Source organism: Leptonychotes weddellii, chromosome 7, assembly GCF_054177405.1.
Source record: "Leptonychotes weddellii isolate Sample4059 chromosome 7, ASM5417740v2, whole genome shotgun sequence".
Classification (NCBI taxonomy): domain Eukaryota; kingdom Metazoa; phylum Chordata; class Mammalia; order Carnivora; family Phocidae; genus Leptonychotes; species Leptonychotes weddellii.
Window position 1 is genome coordinate 82,270,517 of NC_138375.1, and position 19,432 is coordinate 82,289,948.

At 34.0% G+C, this 19,432-nt stretch overlaps 1 long non-coding RNA gene across 1 annotated transcript in view; it reads left to right on the plus strand.

Moving 5' to 3' along the window:
• The window catches only part of LOC145722484 (uncharacterized), a 377,440-nt gene that overhangs the window by 19,985 nt on the left and 338,023 nt on the right, over window positions 1–19,432 (plus strand). The gene's annotated exons all lie outside the window — the stretch shown is intronic.

Here is a 19,432-nt window from a genome sequence, read left to right on the forward strand (position 1 = left end):
TCATTTATCAGCATGATTCAGTGAAACTCTTAACAGACCAACTTGTTTGCCTAAGTGTGAAAATTCACTAAATTGAGAGGAAACAGTATAATTAGTTTTCTAGGTGAATTTCCAGGAGATAAATTAGTCATATCTACTCCAGAATCTGTTAGAATTTATTATAAAACACCTTGGGTTTCCATAGAAAATATATGAACTTCAACTGACTTCCTAAAATACACTGGTGATTTTGTGAAATTTATTAACCTTAAGATATAAGTTTAAAAGGAACACTGAGGGTGCCTGGGGGGCACAGTCTTTAAGCATCTGCCTCGGCTTAGGTCATGGTCCCGGGGTCCTGGGATCGAGCCCCACATCGGGCTCCCTGCTCAGTGGGGAGTCTGCTTTTCCCTCTCCCTCTCCCCCTGCTTGTGTTCCCTCTCTCACTGTCTCTATATCTGTCAAATAAATAAATAAAATCTTAATAAAAAAAAAATTAAAGGAACACTGAAAAATGTAAGGACCCATAATCCATTTTTTTCAATCAAGAGAGTCCATGAAAAAGTACAGTTTATTCCACTTCCACAGTGGGAAGAAGGAGGGCTGTGGATAAGAGTTAAGTCACCGGTTTTAGGTCAAATCAGAAAATTAAATTGAAAACTACTAACATGGAATAAAGGGGTGATCCTCTCTCAACTGAGTATTTTATAAAACATGAAATTGTCAAAAATAAGAATATGATTTCTTGGTGAAAATTGCCATTTGGTGCATTGTAACCTTTTATTTAAGGATTAAAATTAAAATATAGACTTATCATTGACAAAATTTAATTTTGTCTTTGATGAATTTTAAGAAACCATAGTCTCCAAATTTGTTTTATTCCACAAAAGGAAAAGATGAGAGTAACAAAAATATTGGCCATAAATTTGGATACAGTAGAAAGAATGAGATTTTAAAGTGAAATGAGTTTGAATCCCTGGCTTCTCTTACGTTAATTGTGTGTTTCGAGGTGCATCTAAAATATTGTCACTCTTTATAGTGACATCTACCATGTATTCTTTAAAAGTTGATTTCCATTTATATTTTTCAAATTTAGATTTAATAGAATTTTAAGGAAGATTTTTCTAAATTTATTCATTTGAGAGAGAGAGCACGAGAGGGGGGAGGGTCGGAGAGAGAAGCAGACTCCCTGCTGAGGAGGGACCCCGATATGGGACTGTATCTCCAGGATCATGATCTGAGCTGAAGGCAGTTGCTTAACCAACTGAGCCACACAGGCGCCCAGGAAGATTTTTTATTTAATAAAAAAATTTGAGAATGTCTTAAAAGGATAATAACTTAAGGATCTAATGGTAATGACAGAATAATTAAAGGACATAAGAAAGCTGACAAGAAAACAAAACAAACAAACAAAAACCAAAAAGCAAAGAATGTTTGTTGGCCAGACAGGAGAGGCATCTTCTATCCTAAAAACCAAGTCTAATACTTTCCCAAACACCTTCCAGAGTAGCTGAAATGGGGCTACTACCAGATGGTCCAGTGATCACAACTATGGACAAAGCCACTTATTTCCTTGGCCTCAGAAAGCAGAGTTCAATGTGAGAGATGCCTCCTTCTAAGATGAAAGAGAGAGAGCATGAGAAGGGAGGAAAGACTTGAGGAGGGGAGAAGAAGGAAGAGCCTTGAAGGGGAGAGATTTCAAATATCAACCCCAAATTATCTATGCTAAGGATATTATGATTAGCTCAAATCTATGAGTTTTTTAGTCCTGCTACTGAAAAGTGAGCCAGAATGAGTATAATGTTCCGGCTGCAACCACTTATATCTTTACTAATAGATCAATTTCTGGAATTTGGACATCTTTAATAAAACAGCAATTATGTATTTCAGTGAGGTGCAGCAGAAGAAATAGGACTTTTTCCCTGATATCACTGATTTTCTTGCATCATCCCTTTATTTCCAAATGTAAGAGGGTTCCATCATTGTAGAGAGAGAAAAAGCTCTAAATTTCAAGATTAATTTGGGATTAAGCTGCTTTTCACTTGTTAAAACTCTATGGAGCAACTCAGAGTTGTCAGAATAGCTAAAATAAAAAGAACACAAGAAATAAGAGTGAAGTTGTTGAAGATATGGGGAGATATGGAGAATCATTAAAAAGATTTCCACTGTTGGTGGGAATACAAACCAGTACAGCCACTCTAGAAAATGGTATGGAGGTTCCTCAAAAAGTTAAAAATAGAACTATCCTATGATTCAGCAGATGCCCTACTATGTATTTACCCAAATGATACAAAAATATTAACTAATACATGCACCCTGATGTTTACAGCAGCATTATCAACAATAGCCAAATCATGGAAAGAGCCCAAATATCCATTAACTGATGAATAGATAAAGAAGAGTTGGTGTATGTATACAATGGAATATTACTCAACCATCAAAAAAAAAAATGAAATCTTGCCATTTGCAATGACCTGGTTAGAGCTAGAAAGCATTATGCTAAGTGAAATAAGTCAGTTAGAGAAACACAAATAGGATTTCACTCATATGTGGAATTTAAGAAATAAAACAAATGAGCAAAGGGGGAAAAAGAGAGGCAAACCATAAAGAGACTCTTAACTATAGAGAACAGAGAGGGTTGTTGGGGGGGGTGTTAAATGGGTAATGGGGATTAAGGAGGGCACTTATTGTGATGAGTACAGGGTGTTGTATGTAAGTAATGAATCACTAAATTCTACTGAAACTAATATTATACTATATGTTAACTAAAATTTAAATAAAAACTTAAAAAGAAAACTAAACAAAATCTCTATGGAGCATACTCTAGATTGAGTAGCAGCCAGGAATCTCATTTATTTATTCATTCATCTCTTCTTGCATTAATCCATTCAGCAAATATTTATTAAGTGACAGCTACATTCCAAATACTGTTTTTGAAGACACTGTGTTAAATAAAACACATAAGTTATTTGTTCTTTTGAAGCTTAAATTCTAAGAGTGGAAGGAATCTATATCCATATCCATATCCATATCTACATCTGTGTCTGTATATAAATAAATCAGATGGTGCTAAAATGCCATTAATAAAAACCAGTATGCAGTGTGGAATGTGACAGAGGTGCTTTTAGATTGGATTGTTTGGGACGGACTTAATGTTATATCAAGAAGCTTTTGCTGCAAATTTCGTAAGTAGTATGCTTCTCTATTAACTATTTTCCTTAAAAAATATTTTAATTCTAACATCAACATTTTGTGGATTTAACTACATTTAAAATGTTAACTATTTTCTGAGATGATTCTGAGTATTCAAGTTAATAAATAAAGTACTGGAATTATCATCTGTGGGAAGTAAAAAAATGTTTGAGGTAACTACAACGCTAAGAAGAGTGATGATATTTTATTGTCTCATTATTGATATATTGTTAGTAACTACAACTAAACTGAATGTGAAGAAATAAAGCAATCAACTGATTTAATGCTACAAAACTATCACTGATTTATTCATTTTAAAAAACGTATTTAATTGCACAGCAATTTTACTTAACTGATTATGCTATTTAAACCAAATTATAAAACTGACTATGCATATAGACCATTCAAAACTTCCTTCCATAAGCACCATACTCGACTTGGGGAAAAAAGTACTAGTTTTACGAATTCACCATTTTTAGTAAAATGGTATTAACTACATTGTAACTCTTGGATAGTTTATTTAAATTATGTTTTATTTAAACTATTTGATTATTTTGCTCTATTCAGTTATGAGATGAGAAAACGCAGTGAACCAATAGTTTTTTATATGTGTCTAAGTCATAATGTATAAAAATATTCCAAGGTGACTTCCTGTATAAAATTATATTTTTATTTGCAAAATGTAAAAAGTGAAGAACTTATGAAAATTGGTTTAAATGTCATGTTGTAATTATATTAATAAAGTTGGATCAGAGTTATAATATGAACAATAAACATATATTACTTTAAAATGTGCAAATATTTCCACATTTGGAAATGATTTCTACATAATTAAAAAAACAATTGCTTGTTCTTATGATCAATAATCTGATAATTCTCTCTAATAATTTTAGTACTCTATTTTTTATATGTAGTCAAGTTCTCTATTTTTCTAGTGTTGACATTTTCATTATTCTAGATAAGACTCTTTAGAATGATATAATCCACAGTAGAAATACAGCACATAATTTGTTCATGACAAAATGCAAATTGACTCATGATAGAATCTAAAAATCCCGTTTCTCGAATGGTTCTGTGTTATATCACAATTCAGTGTGACTGCTTGAAAATACAGCGTTTTGAAGGCCTTCTGATGGAATGAGGTCTTGGGGATGGAGTGGAGATCAGCTAAAAATCCTTAACACTTGGGAAGAAGTCTTGATGAGGATCCTGAATATTAAGCTTATCTTGACTGCTAATACCCTTAACTGCTAATAGATTTAGTAACTCTGTGTTTTGGATCTTGAGCTTCTTTTCTTTTTTAATACACTTTAACAAATCAAGGGTTCTATTTTAATTTAGCACAAACCAATTCTCAGTTTCCACAACCTACCACAAAGTGTTGATAACAGACATGACTTGTTGCTTCCTAAATGCCAGAAAGTTAGTCACATCCATTTCTGTCTTGGAAGTATCTGCTGTATGGCCCTAAATCATTATTCCATGGCCAAATATGTCATTTAAAATGTATGCTTATATGGAAATCTCAGTTGATAGAAGCTGAGTACAGATTTGTTAAATATACATTTGGGTTCCTAGTGAACAAAATAATCCAAAGGAATGGACTACAGGGAGTATTTTTAGGGTAAACTGAGATATTTGCATCAATTGTAATCATTAAAAAGATTAAAGAAATGTCTTGATTAGCAAGTTTAATCAAGAGAGGAAAAATTAATACAACTTATCTGATTAATCTTATTAATGAGAGAAAAAGAGAGAGAGACCCCCCACACAGAGAAAAAAACACTACATCCTAGAGGTATTCCTTGTATGAGATGCATTTATTTTACATATATTATATATTTATTTACATAAATTTCTTTCTCTATGTTTTTAGGGATATTTAGAGAAAAATATATGCAAATATAATAGTGGTTTTTTTCTTCCAAGAAAAGTTTTTTTTTAAAGATTTATTTATTTATTTGAGAGCGAGCGAGAGAGAGAGCATGAGCAGGGAATGGGGGGGAGAGAGAGAGGGAGAGAATCTCAAGCAAACACCCTGCTGAGTGTGGAGCCAACTCCGGGCTGGATCCCATGACCCTGAGATCATGACCTGAGCCAAAATCGGATGCTTAACCGACTGCGCCACCCAGGCACCCCTTCTTTTGTTTTTAAGGTGGTATATACATTAAAATATTTATTCTCTTCAACTCTTCTTGATAGCTTTCAACATCCATTAAATGGACCATACTATACATAGTCTGCCCTGGGAAATCAGTTACTGTATCTGGCTCTGAAAGACTGCCACTGCATTTGGAAGGAAGGGCTCCTCTCTGACTTGATGTATAAACTTATCTCTAGACACACTGTTGCTTTTAAGTCCCTGACAGCTTAACTGACTTTAACCTATTACTCCATCTTGATGTGTAACTTTTAGCTCATTTTGACTTTGAATTTATACTCTAAAGACCCCTAACTTCTGGGATCTGTCTGGATTCAGAATGCCTCCTCAACTTGCTGCACTATTTCATTTATTCCCAGCCTCAGTTTATTTCATTATCTTGCTATAGGCCATGTCATGGAGTAGAAGTAAATCTATTGTATTTGGTTTATGTGACTCTTAGGCCTATACAAGGCAAGGGTATAATAGGCCTTCTTGCAGTTATCAATATAAAATATAGAGGATAAGTTGGATATTTGGCTTACATTTAAGTGAGGTATACAGAAACATTGTGACATAATTTAGAAAAAAAATTGCCTTATTGATTAACTTCATTTTTCTAAGGAACAATTCCTAAAATGATCACACTGAACACTCTTCTCACTGCAGTTGAGTTGATCTCATCATCAATCTTTATTTTATTTTTGAAGTGCTAGAGTCTAAATGTTCTCAACTGGGTGATTTTGCAAACTATAGGACATTTTTGGTTGTCATAACTGGGGGAATGCTACTGGCATCTAGTGGGTAGAGGCAGGGGTGCTGCTAAATATCCTGCAACACACAGAACATCCCCACAACACAGAATTATCCAGCCCAAGAGGTCAATAGTGCTGAGGTTAAAAAAAAAAAAATGGTGCTAGACTGATTAAGAGCTAACATTTTAATTCCAAAAGTAGAACTAAAAAATTTTTTTCTTCTTTAAACTAGTGGAACATTACATAGACAATACAATCTCACTGAGATTTATTAAAGCAAAATCCAGATTTAATATTGGGTCCTGTCGTTGGGACGCCCATAAAGGAAGAAAAAGAGTAAGAAGGGGAAAAATATATGTTCACTATCCCTGTCGGGTTGAATAACAAGCTGACACCAACGAAGAGGACTGGGATTTTCTAGCAGCCTGTCTCAGGAAACAGAGTTCTTGTTTTGTTTTGTTTTATTTTTGTCTGAGAAGAAGAGTATTACCTCCATCTCAGGCAGTAACAAAGACAGGTCTACTAGAAAACGATGAATTTTCTATAGATGCAAGTTGCCTTGGGAAGACAGTCATCAGACTTTTTCTCTTTATGGTGCTACTGAATGCTGCTTTTCTGAAGTAATATTTTGGCATAGCTTTAGCTCAGAGCCACCCTGGGTTCAAATTCCAGCTCAGTCACTACCTTGCTATGTAAACTTAGGCAAACTCTGTAAGAACTTTGTGTCAGCTTCCACATTTATAAAATTAGACTAATGATGTTACTTTTTTCATAGACTTTTGTGAAAGTAAATGTATTAAATAAAGTACACAGAATAGTGCCTTGCACATAGCAAGCATTGAGTACATTTTGCTATTATTGTTTCTTATCACATCATCATCATGATCATCAAGAGTAGAAAGAAATCTCAAGAAGAGGCCAGTACCTTGAAAATCCTTTTACAGTAGAGAGTTAAAGACATTCTTAATTTTGACATTCTTAAATTTTGACAATGGCATTAACTCCTAAATTCAAACTATTCTATTGCAATTAAAGTGTCAGTAAACTTCCTATTGAAGGCATAGAAGCTTCAATCAACTTAAGGGAGAATTAGGTGACTAAGCAAAGATACTTTTTTTTTTCAAGATTTATTTATTATATATATAGAGAGAGTGATCACACAAGTGGATGGAGGGGCAGAGGGAAAAGGGAGAGAGAGAATCTCAAGCAGACTCCTGCGTGGGGCTCCATCTCACCACCCTGAGATCATGACCTGAGTTGAAATCAAGAGCCACCCAGGCAATCTGCAAAGAGACTCTTGATACAAGTAGTATTTGTTGGGGATCCCAGACCTGAGTTGGGGGTAGTCTAAGACAGCTACAGTAGTACCTCATGCCTATTAAGATTTCTTAGTTCAGAATCAGGTTTTCATACTTTAGACATTTTTGTTCACCCTTAAAGAAAGCATTATTATCTCATTTTGTACAGTTACCGAAGCTCACTGAAAGCTGTAATAGTGTTTAAAATCAAACACCTAACAATATCTGTTTTCTGATTCCAAGGGTTCTTCCTACCATGAAATGGAAGCATTTTGTCACAACTCTACCAGCGCGCACAATAGAATTTTTATCACCATTGAACCACAGATTTAAACCATGATATGTGGTGAATTGAAGTTTTGTATAAAATAAATCTAGGAAATTTTGACCAAAAATTAACTCCCCCAAACCTCAGTTAAAATAAATGAAAATTAACTATTTTCAAATATGACAAAAATTTATATTTGTGTTAAGTATACAAAAAATAATTTGTCTATAGCAAAGATTTTAGTTATCTACAATTCTTTGATAATAGAACTTTGATTTTACTCGTGGTGTATACATATTTTACATAAATATAAATTTTTAACATGTTTAAAAATAATTTTCTTTTATTGTAACTGAGATTTTGGGGGTTAATTTTTGGTCAAAGTTATCTAGACTGTAAGATTCTCCAGAACACCACACTGGTCCACTATATTGATGGCATTGTGTTAATCACACCTGATGAAAGGAGATATATGCTTACCAGAGGATAGGAGGGAAATTATATATATAGATATTCAGAAACCAAACACACTGTTGAAGTTATTAAGGTTCCCATGATCTGTCTTGTCAGGATATTTATTCTCAAGTAAAGGATAAGTTATTGCACTTTGTAACCTCTACCACTAAGAAAAAGGCATATTTTTATGGTGCTTTTGGATTTTGGAAGGAGAAAATACAACTGAAAGTACTGCTATACTCATTTACCAGCTTAATTTAAAAGGTATCAATTTTAAGAGTGATCTAGAGCAAATGATTTCTCTGAAGCTAGACATGATAGAATCAGTGGAGGTAGAGTATCATTCAAAACAGATTATTTTTGCTTCATTTTAGCTATTTAGTTTGATGTATTTTCTAATAGCCATGTACATTTAAATAAAATTTCATTACTTGTCAATGTTAAACTAACGAAACAAAAAATTTTATGTAAAAAATTATATTACAAGTTTATCTTCCAAAATCTGGCATACTGGTAATTATTGCCATAGAGGAAAACTGGTCTTGTTTTCCCAATGGCTACAATGAGATGGGCCTGAGTAGTGATAAACCCTCTAACACAAGACACACATTGTAGTTTTTTTTTTTTTAAGGTTTTATTTATTTGTCAGAGAGAGAGAGAGAGCCCAAGCAGGGGGGAGCAACAGAGGCAGAGGGAGGAGCAGGCTCCTCACTGAGCAAGGAGCCCGATGTGGGACTTGATCCCAGGATCATGACCTGAGCTGAAGGCAGACGTTTAACCAACTGAGCCATCCAGGCATCCCCACATTGTAGGTTTTTATAGTCCATGTGTATCCCATCTTCTTTATCTCATCTCATACCAACTAAGTTTCGTTCTCCCTTAACTAGATCCTGAAACCAGTATTGATGCAGGTGGTATCGTGGGAAGTTCGATTCACATTCGTAGGAAAGTGGTGGAATTTATAGACAGAAGAAAAGGATGATGATAAGGTTCACATTTTAAAACATCTACCATAGTAAATAGCTAGAAAATAATTCTCCTGGAAAACTTTGAAAAGAGGTGCATAGCACACATTACAGAAATATCCTATCTGAGGTATGAGAGAATTGGGGTAATTATACACCAACAGCAGAGGCTCATTGATTGAGTAATGTTTGTGGGGGACGTTTCTTCTTCGGCATGTTGCATTTGTCACAAGTACTCTTAAGAGGACAGTCTGACTTTCCTTAGTAAAGGGGGAAAATCTCATGCACAGAGATGTGGGTGCTGACGGTTGAAATTCAGCTGGAGTACCAGGAAAGATGTGACAAATATGGGTGCTACACTGATTGGATCATAATTTTCTACTAGTTGAAGCCCATTTCAGAGCCACCTTGGAAATTGCTTTACTTAGATACATATGCTTAATTAGTAGGGAGAATTCCAAAGAAAGTATGAAATAATATTTATGTTCCCTCTGGTACTATGGAAAGCATAATGATTTTTCATTTTCAACTGTTAGAGAATGACCTGTATGTGTATAGACACATGAGTTGTGTGTAGAAAAATAAAATGTCACGTACAGTATCTTGAGGTGCTATAACAAAAATTTGCTTATATAAATCATATGATTAGTTATTTGGCTTGCATTAATTAGACATATCTTTGACCTAAATATAGTTTACTTAGATAATTTATTTTCACATGGAAATTTTATGAAACTTAGGGAAAAAGGAAAAGCTAGTCTGGCATAATATAACCATGTAAAAAAATAGTTGGTAAAAACAAAACAGTTGGTAAGTGTCATCCTTTGAGAAATAAATGTATACTTTGATGAAGTCATAGAGTTTTCTTTAGATCAAACAGGCAGATAGATGAGGTGTCTGTTTTGTATTATACCCGTATTGGACTCCAAAGCACAATTCCACATAATGACTGTCTGAGTTACATCTCTGGACACTCACAACCAGATATTATACTGCTCACATCCCACATCTTTCCCAGGGCATGTTATGGAAAGATATTTGAGCCAAATGATCCTTAGAATTCATAGTTTATTTACTTTTACTGACCAGTGTAGATTTTATTCTGACTTCAATAAATGGGTAACTGGACTAATTAATACTGTTAACCATATTAAAAATATCTTATGCACTATATATTAATTCACAATTGAAAATTAATCTTTTCTTTAAGGTTAAAGGAAATGGACTAGAATTGAGGGAATAAAACAAACAAAACAAAGGAACAAGGAAAACTCTATGATGGGCACTTTATAGGTGGTGTAAAAACAAGTAGTGGGATTAAAAATTTTTATTTAAATATATGAAAAAAAGGAGTATTGTTTGGGAATTCCCCTCATTCTTACCATTTCGGGAGCCATGACCAATATTTGTGACATCCGTGATGTCATTAGAGTAATATGATGCTAAAGAAAGTTTTTACTTAGAAAATAATCTAGGTTTTATTGGTTTGGGCACATATACCAACTCCATGGGAATAAGAAATACTGTACTTTAAACCTAATTTTGAGGACTAATTTTCTATGAAATGTACTGCCTTTAACTTCCACTATACATAGCAACAATATTCCGTTTTCCCTCAGTTTTGCTAATGTTTGATATTATAACAATACACATCTCATTACAGAGCAGTAATGAATGATATATAGAGAGGAATTAAGAGTCAATTTATGATATTATTATTGAAGATCTTATCTAAAGATATTTTCCTCTTTGCTTGTTTGGTTGACATCATAAATAATACCTGTCAAATAGGAATTGAAAGCCCTCCAGCTGGATTAGGAAAATCCTAGCATATTAGACTCAAATTTAATATTTAACCTCTTACTTGTAGTAATACTTATTAAAATTAAGATGAATGAGATACTTGATGAGATACAGCATATAACAAACAATGCTAAAGATGTCTGATTATTATAGTAGATAAATTATCATACCATTAAACATTTGAACCATTTAAAAAATATTTGACTTACCTATTGAGCTAGTATTCAAAATGAGATACTCAGAACAACCCAGTTTGGCTACACATTTTAAAAACATCTTTACAATAATTGTTACTTATAAAAGCTGCATTCAGCAGCATTCAGACATGGAATCCAATTAATTGTTTTGAAATATGGAAACTACCTGTTTGGAAAGGACTACTGAGCTCTCTTTCTCTCTCTCCCTCTCCCCCTTTTCTTATCCCTATCTCTATCACCACTGTCTGTCTTTGTGCATAATGGGAATAAATTTGGAAACAGCCAGATCCTTGTCAACCTGAATATACTGTTTGGGGGAAAAGATTAAATAGCATAGTTCTACAGGTTTCAGGGGCATCTATTTACTGAATGGAGCATATTTAAGAAAAGTTTCAAGGGGAGATTAAAAATCATCAACTGATCTGTTTGTTGAGAGGTTGGTTATTTTGGGACATATGACATATTTTTACTCAACTACTCTCTGAATCAAGGCCATCATAAAAAGGTAACATGAATATTAAATTCTTAGGGGAAATACTTTCACTTTTATTTATACTGACTGGTTAGATAAGGTAGAAAAGTCCCAGACATGCTTATTTACTCTACACAGTGTGTGTGATAATCTTTGGACACAATACAATGCTTGATTCTTGCATAGAATCAGAAAATCATATAAATCAGCAAATGTAGGTCTCAGTATATGTCCATGTATTCGACATTTATCATATGTGTGGCTATGCAGAGTTCAACACTATGTTTAGAGTCACAAGGTAGGTGGGAAGAACTCAAACTTTGCAAAAGCTAAAGTGCTGCAGATATCCCACCAAGATCATGTGATGTGAGATAGCCAAAGATTCTGTTCAACTCTTTGAATTAGCAGGGAATACCAAAAAGTCACAGAACCAAGTTCTAGAAATGTGTAAAAAGGGCTGCGGCAGGGCGCCTGGGTGGCTCAGTTGGTTAAGCGACTGCCTTCGGCTCAGGTCATGATCCTGGAGTCCCCGGATCGAGTCCCACATCAGGCTCCCTGCTCAGCAGGGAGTCTGCTTCTCCCTCTGACCCTCCTCCCTCTCATGCTCTCTGTCTCTCATTCTCTCTCTCGCAAATAAATAAAAAAAAAAAATTTAAAAAAAAAAAAAAAGGGCTGCGGCAATTGTGAGAGTCCGTGGCACAGTGACAAACATCTATTAATGGCTGTACCACCAGCCATGTCCTGAGCTTGCAATTCTTGAAAGGGGAACTTGAGCAAACTTTGTGATACTGTTTCCTCCTTCATATAGTGTCTCCTGTCTTCCATTTTGACCCAACAAATAAATTATTTCCAGGGTTTAAATCCATTTTTTTCACAACAAACAACCCTAGACATTTTTGCATAAGTTATTTAAAAGCAACAGAATTTTAGGAAAATGGGGCGCCTGGGTGGCTCAGTCATTAAGCGTCTGCCTTCGGCTCAGGTCATGATCCCAGGGTCCTGGGATTGAGCCCCGCAACAGGCTCCCCGCTCCGCGGGAAGCCTCCTTCTCCCTCTCCCACTCCCCCTGCTTGTGTTCCTGCTCTCGCTGTCTCTCTCTCTGTCAAATAAATAAATAAAATCTTTAAAAAAAAAAGAATTTCAGGAAAATAAATGGCATCCTAAACTGTCTATGTGACCTCCTTGGAAGTAAAAATAAAATAAAAATTAAGTTTATAATAAAGAAAGGAAAACTAGCAAATCATGAGAATGACAAGGAAGTAATGAATTGTTGTCTCTAAACTACTGAAATAAAAATCCCCTAAAACTAAATGTCTTAGGAGACAAGTAGCTGATGTTCTACATTAGTAAGAATGACATGCAAAATTCTATATGCAGATATTGCTTCTAATATCACTGGACAGATTAAAGAAAGAGTATGAAAAGATCAAATATCTATGTTTTTGGATCAGGGAGTAGACTAGCACCATTCTAGGATATGTTAAACCATTTTATATCTTTATAGCCTAATCGCTTGAATTCAATTCCAAATGGGCAGTTTGAGTCTGAATTTGGCCAGATTTTAAGACTTTATCAGTATGTTTCTTTTCTTTTTTCTTTTTTTAAGATTTATTTATTTATTTGCATGAGCAAGGTCGGGGGCAGAGGAAGAGGGAATCTCAAGCCATGGAGCCCGATGCAGGGCTCAATCACAAAACACTGAAATCATGACCTGAGCCAAAATCAAGAGGCAGGTGCTTAACTGTCTGAGCCACCCAGGCGCCCTTATCAGTAGGTTTCTTATGTGAAAGTCTGGTCATTGTCCTGGAATGAATAGCACCTGGAGAATTTAAATGGGAATGTATGAAGGTTGTCATACGACTTTGTCCACATCAAATCCATAGATCTTATAAAACAAACAACAGAACTTTGTTGCTTTGCCAGAAAAGTGTCATCTCTTCAGCTGTTATTAAAATGTTTTTTTGTTTGTTTGTTTTGCTTTGCCTGAATAGAGTTATTGCCTCATCTGAGCACTTAAAAGGGGAAATTAATTATTTCCTTGCTCTACCCCCATCACATCTCATTGTCTCCAGACCAACGGAGTCAGAGCCAACTGTATTCCAAGTGAATAACTGCAGTCAAATCTGGAAGGAAAAAACATACATACTGAAAAATTGGAAATAATTTAATATTTTGTAGAAGATAAACCTCTGTAGGATATATTATATAATTGAATTTTGAGATCACTAGACAAGAGAGAAAAGGAAAATTTTAGAATAAATAAAATTTCATGTAAAATAAAGTGAAATAGGGGGCGCCTGGGTGGCTCAGTCGTTAAACGTCTGCCTTCGGCTCAGGTCATGATCCCGGGGTCCTGGGATCGAGCCCCGCATCAGGCTCCCTGCTCAGCGGGAAGTCTGCTTCTCCCTCTCCCACTCCCCCCTGCTTGTGTTCCCTCTCTCTCGCTGTGTCTCTCTCTGTCAAATAAATAAAATCTTTAAAAAAATAAAAAAATAAAGTGAAATATAGATGAACTTGTCATAGATTCTAGATTTTGTGTGCTAATATTAATCCTGAAGACCTGAAATGACAATATGGTTCATCAGGGCTCATGATAAAATTAGGTGATGAATGGCCTGAGTCTGTCTTACTATAAACTCAGTAATACCAGGAACCCACCTTGTGGTTATGTATAGTTGCTATAGTTATTCTTGGCAACTGGAAGAATCCCTACCCTATCTTGTAAAATTGATGGTCAAGTGGTGTTTGGTAGGAAGTATAAATGGATTCCCTGTACCTTATCATCCCTGCCAAAAATGTAAATTGAAATCTCATCCCTAGAATAATCACAGACATTTATGCCATCTTTAAAAACTTGAAAGTCAATTATACTTCAGTTAAAAGAAAAAAAAACTTAAAAGATGAAATGGAGGTAATGTTTTCATATCATTGTTTAATAGACCTCCCAGTTTTTAGAGACATATACCATATTTAAGTGTGATTTAAACTAAATTAACTAAAATTCCTTCAACATTATGCCATATGGCCCCGAAGGAGAGTCAATTAAGGAAATTCTGGCAAATGATATGTTTTCATGAAACATATTTTGAGAACCCTTTTGCTTTAAGGGAGAAGGTGGGCTTGTAGCAAAGGTTTACACTACTCCGAGAATTGACTAAATAGCAAGTTGCATGGAATAATTATGCAAGATTAAAAGATTGGTAACATAGTTTGTGAATCAACCAGTGATATTTAATTTTAAAAAATCACAGTAATGCTCAATTCTCTCTTCTCTCCTCATATATATATATACATATATATATATAGTATATAGACATATACATATGTATTTATTTTATTTATTACATTTACATATACATATGATTTTATTTTCCAGCTAACCTAAGCAGTTATATAGTCTGAAATGGTCCCCTGTAGTTAACCCTAAACCAACAATTATAAAACCATCCTGAACAATATTTTAAAAGGATAAATGAAAGGCATTTCATGCTCAGTGGACTGGAAGATAAAATTGTTTACATGGCAGTTTTTCATAATTTATCTATAGATATAATGCAGTCCTTATCAAAATGCCAGCAGGCTTTTCCGCAGATATTAACACAAAGATCATGAAATTTATTTGCAATGCAAAATCTAAAACAGCTTAAACAATTCTGTAAACAAATAAAATTAAGAAACTCATATTTTCTGATTTCAAAACTTCTCAAAAAGCAAGTTATCAAGACACTGGAGTATTAACATATGGCTAGACATACAGATCAATGGAACAGAATTGAGATTCCAGAAATAAATCTATATCCATATCCATACATAAATATGTATATTTAGAGGGAGAGATTTAGTTAGTTCGGTAGGCTCAATTGATTCTTGACGGAGTTGCCAAGGTGGTTCATTGTGGGACAGGATAGTCGGTTCAACAAATAGTTTTGGAACAATTGTCTATCCCACTAAACAAAGAGGAACTTGGGCCCTTGACTCACAAGATACACAAAAATTAAATGGATTGCATATGTACATATAAGAGCTAAAAAAAGAATTACAAGAAACTATAGGAGCCAATCTTTGAAACTTTAGATTAAGCAAAGATTTCTTAGTATGGTCCATAAAACAAACAAAACAAAAAAGATAAATTTGATCTCATTAGATTTTAAAACTTTTGCAATTCAGAAGTCACCATTAAGAATTATTTTTTTAAATCAGAGAAAATATTTATCAGATAAAGGACTTCTCTCCAGAATTTTACAAAACAACAATAATAACAAAAATCTTGGTACTTAAAAATAATAAATAAAAAAATCCAAAAGGGGGGGGCAAAAGATACGAAGAGACACTTTACCAAGGAAGATATACAAATGAGCTAATAAGCACATGAATAGATGTTCAAAATTATTAGTCATTAAAGAAATAAAAATTAAATCCACAGTGAGATGTCATTTCACACCCATCAGAGTTGCTTTTTAAAATAAGAACAATAGCAGATGTTGACAAGGATGTGGAAAAGGGGAACTCTCATATATTACTGGTCAGCGACTTTGGAAGACCATCTGGCAATTTCACTCTCTGCAATGGAATACTATCCAGAAATAAAAATGAGCAAGTTACTGACACATGCTTATGCCATGAATGAACCTCAAAAACACTGTATTACTTTTCTGTTGCTACATTAACAAGTCACCACAAATTTAACACAAAAATAACACAACTGTATCTTATAATTCTGTAGTTTAGAAGTTAGACACGGGTCTCACTGCACTAAAGTCAGGGTACTGGCAGGACTCGTTCCCTAGTGGAAAATCTGTTGCTTTGTGTTTTCCAGCTTCTAAAACCTATCTGCATTTCTTGGCTTATACCCCTTCCTCCATCTCAAAGCCAACGCCCTTGCATCTCTCTGACTCTTTCTTCAGTCCTCACATCTCAGTCTCTGACCAGAGCAGGAAAAGGTTCTCCACTTTTAAAGACCCAGGTGTGTAGGTTGGGTCTGCCTGAATAAGCAGGATAATCTCCTCGTCTCAAGGTCCACACCCTTAAACCCACCTGTGAAGCCTTTTACCATGTAAGGAAACATTCAAAGATTCCTGGGATTAAAGTGTGGACATCTGTGGGGCATTATTTTGTCTACCATAAACATTTTGCTAAGTAAAAGAAGCTAGACACATGAGACCACATATTTAATGATTCAGTTTATATGAAATGTCCAGAAAAGACAAGTGTATAGAGACAGAAAGATTAGTGGTTGCCTGATGCTGGAGGTGAGATTGAAGATTCACTATAAATGACTGAGGGATTGTATTGGTGGATGAATATGTTATAAAACTAATTTATTGTGATGGTCACACCACTTAGTAAAGTCACTGAAAATAATTGAGTTGTACATTTGAAATGGGTATATGGTATGTAAAATATATCTTAAAAAAACACAACTGTTTTTTTTAAAAAGAACAGGAATTTCACAAAGGTATGTAGCTATGTAAGTGGAGTGTGGAATAAAACCATGTTTTCACAGTCTATCTCCTTTCATTAAAGAGATGTAAGCTTCACATTTATAATTAAATTGTGTCAGTTGACTTCTGTAGTCAAAAGGTTTCTAGCTTTTTTTGTTTGCTTGTTTGTTTTTCTAGTAAAGTGCCATTAAATATGACAAATTGATGTTTTATTTGACCATTTTGTAGGAAAATGGGACATGTGTGCAAGAAATTAAAAACTAAAATGTTGTCATGACCTATCACAGTGATATTTTCTAGAAGGTTTATTGGCAGATATTCGATTGCTGAATTGTTTGTTTTTTAAGACTTCATCTTCCTAGGCATTCTTGCATCCAAATAGAAGTTTCAGCAACAGCAGTGTGGTGTTTGTGTTCTTGTACAAATTTAAGTAGACAATTTCATAAAACTTTGTCCAGTAAAACTAATATAGCCTTCTACCTTCTTGACACATTTATATTTATGACTCAAAACAGAAAGTGATAAGGTGACAATTATTTAGGAACAAGTTTTGTCAGTATAAAGAAAACTTTCCAGAAAATAGTAAAAGTTTACTGTTTTAGGAATAGAATTAATTCTGATCAAAACCATACATAATTTTTAAAAATGTACTATCCAGAAAAGGAAATTATTTCTCTTAAAAATAAACACGTATATGTACATTCATCTATATATAATTTCAAGTTATAGTGATACTTGGCAACAATAGTTTATTTTAAAATTGTGACATTTGGTTTTAAGATATAACAAAATATTGAAAAAACTATAACATTCTTCAGCAATAGAAAATTTTAATTGCTCTTTATTTGGGCAGTATTGTAGATGAGATAACAATATCATTTTATATAATATGATTATTGCCATGTACATGGATTACTTTTAAATAAAAATAAACAAAAGCCAGCAATAGGATTACATAATTAGAATAAAGGAAAGCCAAGAAAAGAACATTGAGAAATGTTAATTCATTATATATAGGAATGAATGGAAGATTAGTGAGCAGAAGAGACACAAAGAGGTGATCTCAGAGGTGTCAGTAGACTTAAGGAAGAGATATACCCACAAAAACAGGGAGAGAATATATAAATCAATAGAGTTAGAAGGAACAAAGCAGATAATATAGCTCAGCATGCTCATTTTGTAGAAAATATGAGCTGGAGAAATTTAGGCATGGAGTCATATGAAGAGCATATGGGTTTATCAGTTAGACAGACTCCAGTTGAAATCATGGCTCTACCATTTACTTACAATGTGACCTTGGGTACTTAATGACTCTGTGTCTCATGTAACATTGGGATGATTCCTATTTCATAGAGCTACTGTAAAAATTCATGGCAGTTGTAAAGCATCCTGTATGTTATAAATGCTCTATGAATAGTAATTTCTTTGGGTGACTGTCTTAGGTCACATAGCTGGTTGGTAGTAAACAAGGAAATTGGTTCTCCCGATGTCCAGTCTAGTTGGTGTTTCCTTTTATTTAAGTATCTAAGGTGCTCAGTTACCACAAGCATTTAAGAAAAGTATAGATCACAGATATATTATTTCCTTTTATGTCTTTCAAAGTAAAATTGAGTACAGGAAAAATCATACTATTATACTTTACTAAATTCTAACATGTATATATAATAGATATTATAAATAAAACCCATTTTATTAGACATTGTTTTTATTCTATTATAAGAGATCTATTATTGTTTATCCCTTACAAACTCTTGTTACTATATAGTCTTACCCTTTTGCCTTCAGTATGCAATAGAACAAGCTTTATAATTATATAATCTCTAATTAAGAGATTAAATGTTTATGTACATGTATTTATTCTAAGATTATTGGAAAGGTATAATATATAACTCTCTTACTGTGGTCTATTTCCAGTTCTTATTTAAATAGCATACCTGTAGCTTACTCTAGGAAGCAAACCTATTTGTAAATCATTTTTATAAAACCCAGTCACAGCAACCTCAAATCACACATAGAACTTCTATGTATACCCAAACATATGACAATAATTGGGACTGACACTGGTTTTATTCTATCTATTTTGTCCTTAAAAAAAAAAAAATCCTCATTTAAAAGGGAAAGCACAAAGCTCTTGGCATATCTTTTTTCATATTGATGGAATAGAAGATTGAATGAATTTTTCAGTCTCTTGTTTCTTTCCTAGTGATTTTCTCATTATCCTAGTTTCTTCTTCTTTTTTTATTTTTTATTTATTTTTTTTATTATTATTTTTTATTCTTATGTTAATCCCCATACATTACATCATTAGTTTTAGATGAAGTGTTCCATGATTCATTGTTTGCGCATAACACCCAGTGCTCCATGCAGAATGTGCCCTCCTCAATACCCACCACCAGGTTAACCCATCCTCCCACCCCCCTCCCCTCTAGAACCCTCAGTTTGTTTTTCAGAGTCCATCGTCTCTCC